This window comes from Eublepharis macularius, chromosome 7, assembly GCF_028583425.1.
Source record: "Eublepharis macularius isolate TG4126 chromosome 7, MPM_Emac_v1.0, whole genome shotgun sequence".
In the NCBI taxonomy this organism is placed as follows: Eukaryota; Metazoa; Chordata; class Lepidosauria; order Squamata; family Eublepharidae; genus Eublepharis; species Eublepharis macularius.
This window is the reverse complement of record NC_072796.1, coordinates 107,169,236-107,177,581: the sequence shown is the minus strand read 5'-3', so window position 1 is coordinate 107,177,581 and position 8,346 is coordinate 107,169,236.

Sequence of the window (8,346 nt, the reverse complement as noted above, 5' to 3'; positions counted from 1 at the left end):
CTTGGCATTGTAGTTCCTGACGTTTCGCCAGCAGCTGTGGCTGGCATCTTCAGAGGTGTAGCACCAAAAGACAGAGATCTCTCAGTGGAGAGATGTCTTTTGGTGCTACACCTCTGAAGACATCTCTCAGTGGAGAGATGCCTTTGGTGCTACACCTCTGAAGATGCCAGCCACAGCTGCTGGCGAAACGTCAGGAACTACAATGCCAAGACCACGGCAATACAGCCCGGAAAACCCACAACAACCATCGTTCTCCGGCCGTGAAAGCCTTCGACAATACATCAAATTCTCCTGTTCTTCTGACCTGCTCTAGCAATTCTACTTTCTCAAAGCCTGAAAACATGATTCTCTTTGCATTCTGGACCGCTGGCAGCTCAACAAGACTCTTTTGTACTGAAGCAAAACTGGATCAATATCCCGAATATGATCTGAAAGTGCTTTTCACAGATCTCGGTCCTGGACCTATTTTAAAGCCCAGGAGGACTGGAACGGGATCATATATGAACCTTCCTTCATGGAAGGATTCAGAACCTGGGTACGAGCATATTAAGAACTATCTTTCTGGTTTTTGTACAAAGGTTGAGCTGACCTATCCATCTAATTTGTTTTATCCCAGCATTCTTCCAATGAATGCAAAGTTTTATGCAGCACTTGAGAATTCAGCTCTACGTCTCTCTGAGGTGGTAAACCAGAAACCTGCGTCTGGGCCATACCACTTCAGATTGCATGGGAGACTCACATGATTGAGTTTCCTGCACACACACATTCCTCCAACATAAAAAAAAACACTATATATCAAGAAGAAGAGTTTTAACCTACTTTTCTCCATAGTTTGCTAGGTTTCTGAGTCCTGGGATTTTTTTTTGTACAGTGAAGCAGTTGGTTATGTAAGCCCCCACTTGTAGCCCGAAGTGGTATGGCCAGACCCCTCCATTCACAACCCAGTTAGCTCAACACAAATTTGTCAGAATTAAAAAGATGAAAGGGATCCTAGCAATCATGGGAAATAAAGTTTTGTTCTTGTAACTGTTCCCTGATAGTAATGTCATGTGAGTACTCCTTTGTTTTTGAACAGCCACATGTCCCATTTAGTGGTGGTAATGTGGTGAATACAACTGATTTTTTTTCTTTACAAAAGCATGTTGACTGGCATTACAGAAGCTCCAGCACATAGGAAGGACTGTAGGATGGCATATACTTACACACGCAGGCTTTGCTAAAGGAGAGCAGGTTAAGGGGGGAGGGGGGAAATCTCTGAGATCATGGTGGGCAGAACTGAACTAAAAGGACAAGTGATCTGACTCACTGGAAGATATCTCCTTTGATACTGAGATATACCATCACATTGACAATCACAACAAAAGACATGGCGGGGGGCGGAGGCGGGGGGGGGACACACAAAAGTCAAGGCAAATACTGACAGGGTTTCCTTACTGTGGTGCCACTCTTGAATATCAGTGCAATGCTTGCCAACTTGGGGACCCTAAATTGGTTGGCATGACAGCATAGAAAAGTTCTAAATAAATAAAATAAATAGTTGTTGGAATGCTGTACTAGGAAGTGGGTGTCTCTTGTGTAGAAACTCCAATTCAGTTGGTGATCTTGGGCTAGTTGCTCTCTCTCTCTCTCTCTCTCTCTCTCAGGCCTAATTTACATCACAGGGTTTCCAAGAAGACAAAAACAGGAGGGGAACATATATATCACTCTGAGCTCAGAGGAGAAGAGGCAGAATAAAAATGGATAGATGCCACATGAAAAGATTGTATGAATAATCCCTCAGGTAACCATGTTATCCTAAAAATAACGAAGCTTGAAAAATAAATGTAACCACCACAACTAATCTGGGAATGGAAATGGTGTTCAGACCAAAATAACTTGCATTTTTTGTAATACATGTAAAGTATTCTGTACATTGACCCCATTACTACACATATGCTATACAACTCACAAATTACCAGCATGCTGACAAAAAAATTCTAAAGACTGAAACCAAGGAGGTGCAAATTCTCCGTCCCAATCTTAATCACAAATGCTGCTGTTCTCCTGTTACTAGTACAGTCCCATACATTGTTATCCTGTGGTCATAGACTATTGAGCCAAAAACCAATAGAGTATTGGCTATTTGTTACACAAGTGTAGTTACAGTATCAAAATGTACACAGCATTCCATCAATACATTAAACAAGGACACACAATCTGTTAATGCCAGTCTACCAAAATTATTTGTTCAACTCTAATAGAAGAAACCGATTTCTGATAATGAAATATTTGATAAGGGACTGCATTGGTCTTTTATGGGTTCTAATTTCATTTCTGAAAAAGCTGATAGTTGGATTTAAAACTTTTTGGTCTAGTATTAAACAGTGAAATCAGGGGCACATGCTGCCACAGAATACATGAGTACTAGAATATGTGAGTCATCTGTGATTTGATTTGGTTAGCTGAAAACAAAACTTTTCTATCTCCCAGGAATGTTTATTAGTTTTCACAAGAGGAATGCAAAGCAACAGTGACATCTAGTGGTAACTGTAGGTAAATTGATCCTTATTGTACCTTGGCTCACAATGGGATAGCATCCTGCTTTCAGCCAGATTCTTCAATCTTTACATCACTTGCTAATTGCGCAATGTACCACCACAGACTGATAACTAGAAATAGATGTCTGAAAGGAGATTATTAAGGCTTTTTTTTACAGAGCTAGTCAAGGGAAACTTCATTTACTCCTGGACAATGTGCGAGATGTCGCTAAAAGAAATATGTAGTAATTGTCTGAAATTTTTAAATATTAGAGAGCAGGGGTGGGTTGGCCATTATGGCCAATGGGACTTTTCCTGGTGGACCAATGCCCTGCTCCTCTAGCTAGGATTGGCCAGCCCAGCGGTTAGAAGGGTGATGCCCCACCTAGCCAAGCTGCACACGGTTCAGAGGAGGTGGAACCTGGCCTAGCCAAAGCATGCATCATCCACAGAAGGTAGAACTTGGCACATTTTTTCCTCCCAGTTCACTTCTGTTAGAGAGTTAATCTATACATCAAACTGTTGTATGGCCCTTTCCAGCTCTGGTCACTTGCAAACTAGGTGTCAATGCATAATTGGTTGCACAAGAATGGGATGTGGTTGCACATTTGTAGACACATGGGAATGTGTATCTCATTTAAAGCAATGGAAAGCAGATAGATTGCAAGCTCATTGAGCTGTGCATTGGAATCTACATTTAATTTGCATGCACAGTTACAAATCAAGTGATATGTGCATGTAATCCAGTTCACATATATGCATGTCTTCGACTGGATCGGGATGTGTGTTTTTATGAATGCCTCGTGTGGTGAATGCCTCGTGTGGTGAATGCATGTGAATGCTTTAGACTTATATATAAACATGCTCCTAGCACTTTGGGATCCACTTATATGAGGCCAACTAAGCCTTGTTTTCTTGGCCCACTGAGCAGTGTTACTCAGTGGTCACAGAGGATAGGTCTATTAATGACTATCAATCATAAAAGCTAAGTGAAACCTCAGACATAGCAATGGGGAAGTCTTCTTGCCTGTATGCTCTGCCTGTGAGTTTTCCAGAGACATTTTGCTGCCCGCAATTTGTGACCAAATTGAGCAGGGCTTTTGTTAGACACAGAAGGTATTATCTGCCTGCGACTTCTGAAAAACAGCTGCACTGCACTGCAATGAAATATGATAACAGGAACACATGGAGCGGCCTTATACAGAGTTAGATGATTGGTCCATCAGTATTGTCTGCTCTGATTGGCAGTGGCTTTCTGGTGTCCAGGCAGAGAAATGTCCCTGAAATCCTTTAACTGAAGACATCCAGGACTGAGACCTTTTGCATGCAAAGTAAACGTTCTACTACCAAGCTATAGTTCTTCTCTATATACAGTACAAGTTACTTAATGCTTGGTATTATATGACACTTCAGAGTATTTAAAGCACTTTCCAATTGTGATATTTACAGGAATCCTGGAAGCTAGACCAGCATCACTCCCTTCACACAGAACACTAGCATATCTGGGGGACAGGAATGATAGAACTTCTGCCTCTGGTGTGCTAGCATCTTCAGTGCAAGGAGATTTAACATGAAGCATTTACAGAAACGATGTTCCCAGTTGCCATCTGAAGTTTTACAGCCTCAAAGGAGCTGTTCTACATGACTGTTCTGAATGTGCAGATCAGCTCTGAGACTGGATGAATTTGGCATGGATGGAGAAAGAATAAAATTGCCATTCCACCGTCACCGCCACATCCTAGCCGTTCCTTCCTTCAGTGCCACCATATTTTCATAGCCTTGCTTGCATTCTCCCATGGTCCATCGGCCATCAAGGGAACCAATGACTAGGAGGAGAAAATTCCAGGGCCCAATACGTTGGAGGCCCATAGAGCTGGGCAAGTTGTGACATCATCACCACCACCACTTTATTGATTCTCTTATGCTCTTGAGCATAAAGATCATTTATAATATTTGCTTCTGAAGCTGGCAGCCCCAGGGGATAGTTTAGTCTGACGTAAGTGCAAGGGAGAAGGGGGAAACAGGGCATGTTTACAGCAACCCCCACGCACCCACACACACACACAGAATGGACCAGAAGATCAGTGGAGGAAGATCAGCACATGAAGCAGCCAGAGAGACTGGGAGCTGATTCAGCCTCTACCTGTTTCTGCAGGCATGACAGAATAAAGTCTGCATTGCGACGCAGGCACACGCTCTAGCACCACCCACCCACCCGGCACCTCCTCAATGAAGCCCATCGCAGATAAGAGTGCAAAGTTTAATCTAATAGTAAAATCTTCTTGGTTTCATGTCCATTTGGATTAAACTGTTTTTCGTCCATCTGGGTATGTCCTTTGTGAATTACATTCTTTGGATCCTATACTTTTATTTGTCCAGTCTCTTTGGGGTCCATTTCCTTTCTTTTCCTGTTTGACCACCTACTCTCTTGCACTCCCTACTACTATTTCCTCAGTCCTTCTCTGGAAATATTCTACTTCTTTTCCTAAATAACTCACTTTTTCTTTCTCTACTCTGTGTGTACCTTTCACTGTAAGCAAATATGCAAATTTTAGCCTTTCTCAAAGCCTCTGCATGTGTGGATTTCTCTCTCTGTGTGCCCATGTTTGGTCTCACTTTTGCTGTGTCCAGTGCCATCCTTCCCTATCTGGCATCTGCTGTGCTGAACTCTCCTTTTTACTTTATCCTACTATATTTGGAATGCCATCAACAAGAACTGAAGGACCTCCCAATTGTCATCTCTTCAGTACAGGTTGTATGGTTTTATTTTGCACCCACAATTACATATTAAGAAACACCCTCATTGCCTAAATATCAATGTGGGCTTATTTGTTTAGTGTATGGTGGAAAACTGCCTCCTCTAACTTACAGAATGCATGCAGGTCTCCATTCCTAATCTCGCTTACATTTTCCCTGTAGTATTTCTATTAATTTTTCCCTTGGTGACCATTCCTTTGATGCTGCGTGTTATTTTGACCAAGCCTTGTGTTAGATCTTAGTGGATGGAAGTGCTAATTCTTTCTACCTGGTGAATGGGTAACTGTACTGTAGATTGGTCTTGATGTTCTATGTTTGTTGTAGCATAGTTTTATTATTATTCCTGTATATATCTATCTCATATCTTTTTATACCGGAAACTCATGCGTTGTCTAAGTAGTTCTTTTGAACTTGGTCTGATTATGCTAATTCCCCAACAGAAAGTTGCAACTTGAAAGAGTAATGAGATATTTCTCTTCTTTGTAAGTGGTGTGTTACCCCTGACAACCAGAGACAGCCCTTCCAGTAGACCCTGATATGCACAGGAGAGATCCTGGTATAATTGTTCACCTAGTGGTGTTATGTTGGTTTGCACTTTGGACCTGCTCAGAGGGTCCTGCTCTAGAAGCCAGAGGCAAACCTGGGCAGCCATTCGAGTAACCAAGTCATGTGACTGAATTTCATATGATGTTTTGGTTGAATCTGGGTGGAGTGAGAGGGGTCTAGAGATAAATTTTTTTCTGCAGGCCCATGGTGGCTCTTGGCATTCCTGGTGGTGGCTCCCTTCCACTTGTACCTCTTGGAGAACTCTGTTCTGCAAGGCTAAGAGGCTTTTGCTGTTCTTTGACACTACAATGAGTGCAGGCCTATTAATCTACCGGTCTGCCTTTCACTCTTGCCTGCAGGCTTTTCCTTCTTTCGTCTTCCTATTTGAGCAGGTTTTCTGCCTTTCCGTCACCCCTGCTTTTCTTGATCAGCTTAAGCACATCCACCAAAGCAGGAGCCAAAGCGAAACAAAACCTCGTGTCAATTTAAAACTCGGCAAATATTCAGAATCCAGTTTCAACTTTTTAAATGTCAAACATCCCCCAACTGAAAGTCAAATTTGGAAGGTACAGTCTAAAAATGTTTTTAAAATCAAATTTTAACATGCATATTGATTGATTTATTCAGTATTATTATGCAGTTTTTTAAACCACCCACAAATCCAACAATATCCATGATAATGGCATTATTGGAGAGGAAGGAGTGGGGGAAATCAAAGTTGCAAAAAAAAAGTTCTTATTTAAAGAATGTACTTGCAAATATTTCCCACCAAAGTTCAATTCTAATTACAAAGAAAAATCCAGTCACCACTTGCAGCAAAGACAGTTTGTCCCTTTACAAAGTGGTGACTTTGACTGACAGAGTTGCTTATTGATGAGGTCAGCCCAGAGTTTGTTGCAAATGCTTCGATGCTTTATTCCACTGGATTCCCTGTTGTGATCTGTGAGCTCAACATATTTACAAGCAACCTGTTAAATTATAATTTATCAGGAAATCAGAATGTAATTTCACATGTAATTGGTTGAAAGTAATTTTGGTGGTAAGAGCATGAGGGAATACACAGCCCCTTCCTTAATGAGAAAGCTTTTATTTCTTTGGAATTTCTCATCAGTGCGATGAGCACTTTTGGGGCTTCCCTATATTTTCTCTCTCTTCTTCAACCACATTCTGTATTCTCTGTATGTCAGCTAGTGTATTTTTTCTTTAAACAGCTTTTTAAAGTGGCCTCTCACAATAAGGTATTGTTTTTGGCTCTGTTTCTAGATGCTGCTGTAAATGCAGGTAATGGCTGAAATCCAGAGAATGAGCACCACAAGAGCAGCCTGAGGTTTCCCATTGCTGATTATGAAATGACTTGGTTCTGCAAACAATTCTTGCTTTCCATTGCTGACTCACAATGCAGTTCCAGTTAAGCACAGTGGTAAACCGGGTTGCTTGATGAAAGTGGGCAATATATAGTCAGTGGGAGTATGGCCCTTTTAAGCACAGTAAAGGTTCCTTTGCAAAAATGTTGAGAAGCAAAGCTTTCATTAACAAAATGCATTTTTAAGGTTAGCATTTTCACCACTGAAATTTTAACTAATGTGAATTGAGCCTTGACTGCCTTAGATGGTCAATGAGCTTTTACAAATTACATGAATTGTTCCTGGAAATTACAGAAATGAGATTAAAAGATATCCGGTCCAAAACCATGATCCTGACCAGAGATCCACATGTATCCATGTGTGCCTAAGAATCTTTCCCTTCCCAAAGTTGAGAACAAGAAAGCCCCACTGTATGTAATTTACATTCTTTGGGGATACTTTGTGCTGCTGAGTTACAAACAGCATATCAGCTACGGCTCTCTGGCTCATCTGTCTTTTCAATGTGACCTTGATCAAGTTCTTTTTGGTTGAAAAAAAATTTAAAAAACACATTTTTAAAGCCATTATGGTTATACTTCCTGGAATATCTAAGATATAAAATAACAAATTCTCCAGACATACAAATACTAAATTTAAATTCATTGTATTCTAAGCCTAAGTAGGTATGACTGCTCTGTAAAGTATCATGTACATTGATGGTGTTATATAAATAAGCAAAGACTAAACTAATTATGAATGCACATATATGTCATACAGATCAGGGAATAATTTGTTCAGTTAAACCGTTAATCAAATTATTAAATATAGCTTACACAATTTGTGATTTAGAAGGGAAAGAATGATTTTGCTACAAACTAAAAATGGTTGAAACTTTACTTGAAGTTGCAGATATCTTTTTAAAATATACCAGTGTAGTATAGCGCTTAGAGTGTTTGACTGGGAACTAGGAGGACCAGGTTTGAATCCCCACTCTTCTAGGGAAGCTTGCTGGTTGAACTTGGGCCAGTCATACACTCTCAGTCTAACCTACTTCACAAAGTTGTTGTGAGGATAAAATGGAGGAGAGGGGAATTATGTAAGCTACCTTGGGGAGAAAGGTGGGTTTCTAAATGAAGTTAATAAATAAAAAATAAGATTTTTAAAAAAAAATGAATGTAAGGAAA